At 36.2% G+C, this 9530-nt stretch overlaps 1 protein-coding gene and 1 pseudogene across 1 annotated transcript in view; one reads left to right on the top strand and one right to left on the bottom strand.

The window, feature by feature from the left end:
* Window positions 1-341: 341 nt before the first annotated feature.
* On the bottom strand, window positions 342-7083 carry LOC132103599 (sister chromatid cohesion protein DCC1-like; annotated as a pseudogene).
* A 1853-nt stretch (window positions 7084-8936) lies between these two features.
* Window positions 8937-9530, top strand: part of LOC132102864 (DEP domain-containing mTOR-interacting protein-like) — a 38757-nt gene continuing 38163 nt past the window's right edge. The window contains exon 1 of the mRNA XM_059507558.1: window positions 8937-9300. The gene's annotated coding sequence lies outside the window, so the exon portion shown is untranslated. The remainder of the gene's footprint in view (window positions 9301-9530) is intronic.

The raw sequence follows: 9530 nt of genomic DNA, 5'->3' as shown, positions 1-9530 counted from the left end.
AATTTAAACACTTAAAGGGGTCATGCCATGAGATCTTTTGAAAGAACTAATACTATGAACTGAAACAGAACACAAAACTTTTCCCCATTTCAAATTATATTGTAATGCAGGCTTTCAAACCTGTAATGTGTGATTATTTTTAGCAAACAGACATTTGATAAAAAAAATCTTAAGTTATGGTTGCGCCTTTTGACATTATAAAAAAATTTTTCTTTTTTTTTTGATTTCTCAATCAAAGCAAAATATATTCAGTACACACAAGAAAATAAAGTGTGGGTTGGGGGGGGCATAAACTGTCAAAGAGTAATATTTCCATATTAAGAGTAATATTAAGGCTTCATGTTTCGTAAGTGTAGATATAATCCATACTAAAATACACAGTATAACAATAATTAATGTGTTTATTATTTTTGACACAACATATAAGGCAACAATCAGTGGTTTACAATGACTTTTAATGTTAATTTGACACAGGGCTTCTTGAATTGTAGACCTTAACACCACTTTGCACAGATGAACGTGCATGTTTGGTCAGGAGAGCTCCAGTGGTCTGCTTCTCCCCACAGAGATCTCTGTTGAAGAAGAACAATCGGTTTGTAAAACTGGTCTGTAAAACTTAATGTAGGGTCTATGTCAGCTTCTTTAAAACAAAAAATGCAGTTGCAACTAATTATATTATATCACATTAACAAATCTGATTATCAGTTAATGGCATCTGTGCGCTATGAAAGTAATAATGCATTTCAATGTATCAAAAAATGCATATGACAGTTTATCCTGTCAGGCATTTGACAGACAGATCTGCTGTTTAAAGCATCTGAGATGTGCGGATGGAATATCATTTGATTATTACATTCGGTTGAGTGCATGTCCTTCGTACCAGTTAACATTTAGTCTGTGCTTTTTATTATTTTTAAAAGTGTTTTTAGATTTTGCTTTGAAAAGGTAAGCAACTAGTTATATTGGTTATATTTAACCCTACAAAGACAAAGTCACAATATTTGTATTCATAGACTTCAAATTGCACAGTTACAATATTTGTATTCCATAATTATTACATTTTAGTAATTAGTAATATTTTTTTTTCCAATTAAACAAAGATATAGTCAACAGTAGGGCCGATTTCAACATCGGCCGATACGTGGCTGCAGCTTTCGCCGATAGTTTTTTCCTGCCATTATTTACAGACAGTCGTCCACGCAGAACCTGATTTTACCAAGTGAGACATGTTCCTGGGACAACATCTTTGTTGACCCTGGAACAACATTGTGATTAACCAATCAGATTTGAAGAACAAGTTTATAGATTTTGTGAAGTTTACGCTTACAATCACTGTTAGGCAGAGGTGGGTAGTAACGAGTTACATTTACTTCGTTACATTTACTTGAGTAATTTTTTGGGGTAACTAATACTTTTCGGAGTATATTTAAAGATGGGTACTTTATACTCTTACTTGAGTAAATTTTTGGGGAAAAAACTGTACTTTTACTTCGTTACTGTGGGCGACGCTCCTCTCGTTACTTTATCTTAATGCAATAAATGTTATAAATGCTTCAGTTTATTCCAAACGCGCCGTCTACTTTTCTCTGGACAATGAGCGATGCCCATTCGCGAATGATTCATCCTTTTGAGTCAATTCTGTTCAAAGGCTTGATCAAACCAATTGGCTAACGAGTGAATTGGTTCATGAATCAGTTTGAATGAGTCGTTCAGTTCCCTGCCGCACGCGCTGAGCTTCTGAAGCGGTTCACTCAGAGTTGTAACGTTTAAGAACATCAGCAGCGTTGAAAACTTGGCTATGGAACTGCACTGAATTGAAAGCAAATCTGCAAAGGCTATTATTTGCTTGCGATGGAGATCCTTATTAGATGAACACCGCGTGTGCTGTCTACTGTTTAACAGGTAATATAATAACTTGGGCTGCATTCGATTACAGTACACGATACCACTGTTGACATTAGTTTGTTGTTAGTTTGTACGTGTGTGGCTTACAAGAGGGGAGTCAAGTTGAATGCAGCTTCCAAAAGACAAAAAAATAGCCGATTAAGATTTTATTAATTTTAATACAATCACACCGGTGCGAGTTTGTTCAGCGAGTCATAACATCAGCTGCTAAATTCAGATCTGTGATTGCTTGCTGGCGCTGAGCCAGAGATAGATGTGTTTTTACAGCGCTGCACATTATAACCAATCACACATGATTCTTTTGAGCTTATTAAAGCATTGGCCAATCAGAGGTGTTCCGATGAGTCATCGCTAAAATGCCGGTGGCTACCTTAACTCGCTTGCTGACTGAATACCTCTTTCTGGCGAATTCTCTCGTCAGAAACAACAATGTGCAGATGTGTGTATGAATCTTTAATTAAGATATTGATTTCACAGTGTTAACAGTTTCAGTGATTTTATTGGGAGCTTCTGAGAGTGATTGAACTCTAGACTGTCAGTGAAAATGATCTTTAATAATGTAAATGTTATGTGCTCTCTTTCTGAACAATGAAAGATTAGTAGCAATATTTATATCACATTAACTTTCAATGTTAAATTCACATTTAATATAAAGTCAGTCGTATTAAAAATATGTTATGGCATGACACCTATATCTGTTACTTAAGTAAACAGACTGGGTTTTATAATAAATTACATAAATTGGAGTAAAGCCTGATGAAATATATACATTTATACACACACACATACATTACATACATTTTATCTATATATCTAAATAAAAATAGGCTCAGTATATATGACCCAAAGTAACTAGTAACTAACTACTTGAGTAGATTTTTTATCCGATACTCTTTTACTCTTACTCAAGTAACTATTCAAGACTAGTACTTTTACTTTTACTTGAGTAAATATTTCTAGAAGTACTTTTACTTTTACTTGAGTACAGTTTTTGGGTACTCTACCCACCTCTGCTGTTAGGTGCTTGTACATCAGTGTCATTCATCTATCATTTCCTCTGATTTTAAGGATCACTCATGGTTAAGGTTAGGTTTAGGTGTAGGGATATGGTCAAGACTACATTTTTTGAGTAAAATGTTGTTCCAGGGTCAACAAAATATGTTGACCTAGGAACACATCTAACTCAGCAATATTAGGACGTGCAGGCGTCCACAGGCAGCTCTGTGTTGCTGGAGACGCTGCAGTTCACACTGCCCCTCCCCCACTAGCAGAGTGCTGGAAGCCTGCTCTGGTAAGTTTGAAACTTTCAAAGCATCGTTTAACTGTTTGACTTAGCTGAAATATTGCCATACACTTTGAAAGTGGAAACACGTTGCTCTATATGTGCGTGCAACTATAGCTAAGAAAGTTTGTGGGTCAAAATAGAAAACACGAATGACAAATGCCTCGTCTATAAAACTGCTTGCCATTGTTTTTAGGGACTTGCAAATAGCTAAATTGTAGGCTATCCATATGCATACGGTAGCTGTTATGAACACTGGTCATAGGATTAAATAATGCTGAGTTGCCGACGTTGTTCGGTGATTCCGTGGTATTTTTAGGAGTTTTGTTCAGCGACCACCTGGCTGTGGTTTGGATGCGTGCTCATAAAAGAAGCGACGTGGTTGCGACGCGCATGCAGTGCAGCGCGCTTTTTTGTCTAGGCACGCTTATGCCGTGGCATGGTGAGATGAAAACATCTCAACTTTTCCGAATGCCGCAAGCGAACGCAGGTCATGTGATAAAAACAACCGACCTTTCCATGACAACATTGAAAGCTCAGCCGAACAGCTGATCATAGCTGATACGTCCTCATCATTGTGGAGAGCACAGTTCATGGTTGCATAGCAATGACAGACGCCACAGGAGCGCAAGCACTTGTGCAAAGGAGAAAGCATTTTTAGACGCGATATGTGAACGGCCCCAAATTCATAAACTGAGAATCTATTTGGTTTAAAATTGTTTTTGTTTGGTTTAAAATGCAAATCACGATTACATATATGCATCATACATATATAAAAAAATACTAGTTTGAATCATTACCGTATTTTCCGGAATAAGTCGCACTTTTTTTCATAGTTTGGCTGGTCCTGCGACTTATAGTCAGGTGCGACTTATCAAAATTAATTTGAAATGAACCAAGAGAAATGAACCAAGAGAAAACATTACCGTCTACAGCCGCGAGAGGGCGCTCTATGCTGCTCAGTGCTCCTGTAGTCTACAGACGGTAGACGGTAATGTTTTCTCTTGGTTCTAAATAAATGCGACTTATAGTCCAGTGCGACTTATATATGTTTTTTCCTCATCGTGACGTATTATTGGACTGATGCGACTTATACTCAGGTGCGACTTATAGTCCGAAAAATACGGTAATTCAAACACATTTAAAATTAATTCAGTCTCATTCATAAATTCCTGTTTAATTATTGGATGATTCACTGTTTTTTTTATGAATCTCTTAAATCTTCTTGAATAAATGATTAAATGAAAAAAAAAATTAACAGTCGATTTTTGCCACCTACTGGAGTAATGTAATTAACACAATCTTTATCTGAAGAGACTCCTTTCACTTTAGCCATTTTATTGGTTATTCCTTAAAATTGGCAAGAATACAAGGAAGCAATATTTATTCTTTAAGTATTTGCCCCCCCTCCCCCATTTTTTTTAATTAAAATAAATAAATAATATTTATTAAAAATAACAATACCCAACCCTACTTAGACATGCTCATTTTATTTTATGTAGAAAATTTTAAACCATGGCAGTCTTAAATTACAAATCAAGCACTTTATTTCAATGGCTACTTTTCAGGTTTATTGTTTTCTTAAATTATTTAAATGTGTTGACAGTCAGGACATTTAGTGATGACCTGATTATAATATGTCAGCAAACAATGCATCGTCAAGGCTGTGTTGTAGATGTTGATGAAAGCCTTTTACTCTTGCACAGTTAACCATATGCAGTACACCCATCCATATTAAGCTCAATAAATGTTCCTTTTTTAAATTGAGACTTGTAACATTTGGTATCATCGTGTCATTTTTATGATGTAAATTGAGGGAGAAAAAGCAATATCGGTTCCAAATATCGACTCAAGAAAATCGGCAGCCTGTATCAGTCATCGGCTAAGGCTGATGGGGAAAAATCGGTATCGGCAGCGGCACTAAAAAAATCCATATCGGTCGATCCCTAGTCAACAGAATAAACGATTATCAAATTAATTGCTAGTTGCAGCCCTACACTGCTTTTTTATTGTTTGTAAAGAAATATAGGATTCAAAGATTTTGAATATCAATATACGTACTGTATGTAGGGTTCGATATCATCTTGCATCCATTTTTCTCTCAGGCTGAAGAGGCCGTTGAATCGCTCCAGTGTGTCCTCAGGCAGATCTTCTACCCGCAACAGCGAGATGGTCTCTGGTTTAGTGCTTCAGTCTAACAGAGCTAAACCCTGAATGACACAAAACATGGATATTTACACATGAAATATCCCATATTAATTAACATAATAATAAACATACCACTGATTTTGTATTTGTTTTATTAAAATTGTACATACAATGTATGCATGCACTGGAAACTACTTGTGTCACCAAGACAAATTCTTTGGGAGTGTAAACATACTTGGAAATAAATCTCATTCAGTGGTGATTTAGACATTTAGCATGTTGCAGCTGTTAGACCATGTGTTAGTGTCCGACTAATGTGGTTACTGCTCTGTGTGTATAAGCTGGTGTCCTCACCCGGAGCTGATCCAGTCTAGCACTCATTCCCTCAGGAACACTCTGCTGCCAAACCTCCTGGAACTCTGACAGGTTGAACTTCACAGCATTTTGCAGGAGCAGCTGAGCTGTGGGCCTACATACTTTGTCCTCATCCAGTGCATACATCAACTGACCATCTAAAAGGAATGGGTAAACACAAACAAGTGAAAAGACAAGATAAAGGGTCCTTCATCCATTGAATTCATAATGCACAGCTAGTATTAAAAAACAACAACAATGACCTTCAATACTGTAGCGTCTTCCATAACAGTTCAGACAGTGTTAATTTTACTAATATTTCATCATAACTCACTTAGGCTCAAGGGATCCCAGATCTTCCAGACAGACACTGAGAGTCCACCAGCTGGGTCACATGACTTAGGAGCTTCATCTCATAATCAAAATCCAGGACCCTCCAAAATCCTACAAACACAGGTCTGTGTTTAACAACTCACTTCACCGATAGTGAAGATAACCCCCTTATGAATATTATTATTCTAATGGGAAATATACTGAAACGAAACTACTTGACACTAATTATTCACTGATTCCAACAGAATCTGTAAATTAAAGTACACACACACACACACACACACACACATATATTAATCAGTTATTTGTATTAATGGAACATTGTACATGAAATCAGTATAATTATACATACTAATGTGTGTGTATATATATTGAATATAAGGATAAATCAAATAAACCTTTTTGAATTCTACACTTTTTAAGCTTATTGGGTCTATGGCACAACAAGAGCTTTAAAATGTAAAAAATATTTTTTAATTAAATGATAACTTTAGTATAAAAAAAGTAAATTAAATAATAACAATAATAATAACCAGCAACAATGTGCGGGCCGGGCCGTCTGCCCCAATTCTGAGAGTCCCCGCCACAAATCTAAATCATTTACTGTGTCCACAGATTCTCCCAAATATTTTCATATCCAATAAATATCTAATGGTTTTAGGGGTCTCTTTACCAAATATAATTTCTTTTTTTTTTTTTACATGTTTAAAGGAAATGGATCTGGTTAGCTCACCGTCAATTTCCCAGGCATGGACATTTTGAAGATGTGCCTCGATTTCTTCTCTACTTGCTTGTATTCTCTCGAGGAGGTCATCCATAGTGTACTAAGAAAATGAAACAAAACAAAAACATTTGATGTCAGTTTTGGACAAAGGTTTTAAAAGCACAAGCACTGTTAATGTGCTTGGTAATTAAATAATAAAGGAAATGTAGACCCCAAAACACCTAAATTGAACATTTATTGAGTAAAGGTTAATAACTACTAACTACCTCTAAACACAAGTGGCATACCTTCAGTCCAGGTGCCTCCTCCTGCATGCCCACCGCTGGACCGCCATACGGATTCTTAGATAATTTCTGGCTAATCTGATAATACTGAGATGGTAAGTTGTTCTTTCAGCTTAAAGGGAAGTAATAATAACTAACTTAACGTTACCTCTTGCCTGCTTCAATGTGTTTGCAAAGTGTATCATCCAGCTCCATGAGACAGTAGTCGCCTGACGATACATTAGCTGTGTCTCATTTAGATGGCCACGTCCTCCGGAAGTCGCATCCTCTGGAGGTCGAATCCTCTCTAGGATGCGAATACGGAGTGTCCTTAACCCTGGGATTAAACGAGATGGCCTTCGTAGGATGGAAGGAAAAGGAAACAGGAAGTATCATGTTGCTATGCCAACACATAGCGTCGTTGCGCTCTCACACTTGTTAAAGAAAAAAATATTAGGAAAATAATTTCTAAATTTGGAAAGTAATTTGAAAAAAAAAAAAAGTTTTTACTTGTTTTATTTTATTCAATGTTTGAGGAGCTAAACACTTGTAATCATGTTGACCACACTTGTAATTAAATTTTTAAAAAATGAAGAACTTTAAAATACTTTCATTTAAACACCACATCTCTGCTTGTGTGTAAATCTGCTGCCGCTGCCATTTTTTCAAATAAACAACGCTTATTTATGGCGACGCAAAGAATTGTGGGTTATCTGTAGCAGCGAAGGATACACCTCATGTATCCTTCGAATTCCTGTGGAAAAAGGTCGCATTCGAAGGTCGCATTCGGAGTGTGCTACTTGCTTTTCTGAAATGAGACAACCTCGATGACGTATGCAGCCTTTGAATGCAACCTATTGTGTCTCCGAAAGGAAGACAGTAACTTACGGGCTGCAGGTCTTCTTCTTTTACTTTAGCGATTTGTAGTGTGGCTTGAACCTCTTCTAATGTCCTCATGCTGTCAGGATTTGTTTAATCCAAGTCAACATAAAGACTTCTGCTGTTGTCAGCGCTCAACTTTCCCGCAATATTTTGGCCGGAAGAAAATGTTGATTGACAGCAGCAGTAACAGCCAATGAACGCTTTCACGCGGACCCGTGAACGTGTGTAAACTTCACTTGTCCATTAGATGACGCTGTATGACAAGTTTTCATTTACCTGCCGCGTGCTTTTCTGTTGTTGTTTGATGCTTACAAAAAACATTGAACACCAACTCCATACAGTATCATGTCCCCAAGAGACGTTTTCTGTTTTCTGTATACATGATGTCCCATGTTTTATCTCAAAATATGCTCGTCGTTGACACTGTTGCCCTTGATAAACGTACACTTATTTTAGAAAAACGTTAATGGGGTTTGTTGTGGTGGACATATGACACAGCAGCTGAGGACTGTTTTGTTATTTTAATAAATAAATACATATAATCAGTAACAAATAATCACACAATAAACATGCATTAAAATGGTTTGTGTTTATCTTAAAATGCAATAATTTATATTCTTTTTTTTTACATAATTAAATATAGATTTTTAGATTTAAGATTTTTAAATATAGGTCTGGGACTGTAAAATGTTTGCTAATGCATAAATAAATGTATCTTTTTATGTGTTCTACATTTTAAATAATTTTAAATAATATTATTGATTGTATTTCTTTTGCATCTGATATTACATTTTGTTTTTTTAAACAAATTTTAAAATAAATTAAAATAGAAGACGTTTTAATTATATGAAATGTTGTTTTATTTTTTATTTTAATGTTCGAGACTAACGTATATAATGTCATATTGTAATAGTATCTGCATATTTTGTTACATTCACACCGCTGTACGAGATTAACATGGGTTTTGCTGGGTGTTTACATGAGTATTCGGGAGTAAAGTAAAGTGGTCTACTCCAGGCTCCGCCCCTCATGGTGAACACCCCTCTGACTGAGGATGGTCAAGTAGACTCGCCTCGCAACATGGCAGTAACGTGCTTTCAGTTGACAGCAGTAAACAATCCACAATAGCATGAAGAAAACGAATCGCCTCGAGTCTGTCTTCAGGAATAATCTGCTGATTGAAGCGTCGGTATAATCTATTGCAGTTTACAGGTCCATGTGCATTTAAAATCATGGTCTGGATGTACTGATGGATAGGGGCACTTGGTTTCACACAAAAGACAAAGTTATTTCGAGTCGTTTTGACCTGTGATCAGCTGAACAGTGATGTTATTTAAGTGACATAGCTGCTATTTCTCTGCAAACATAAATTCGGATCAGTCTGACGTCTCTACATCGGAACTAATAAGGTAAACAATGTTTTCTCCATCGTATCACTGCGTGTTTATTTCGATGTTATTACATTACGGAGACTGATTTTAATCATTTCGATGACATAGCCCTATTGCAAATGTAAAATAGCAACAACAACAATTATAATAATAATAACATGCTGCTGTGTTTTCACTTAATTCCATTCAACTGGGCAGTCTGTCTACCTCAAATATTAAGGGTGTCACAACAATCATCACGCCAGTCT

Source organism: Carassius carassius, chromosome 24 (assembly GCF_963082965.1).
Source record: "Carassius carassius chromosome 24, fCarCar2.1, whole genome shotgun sequence".
Taxonomy (NCBI): Eukaryota; Metazoa; Chordata; class Actinopteri; order Cypriniformes; family Cyprinidae; genus Carassius; species Carassius carassius.
This window is presented reverse-complemented; position numbering and strand designations above follow the sequence as displayed.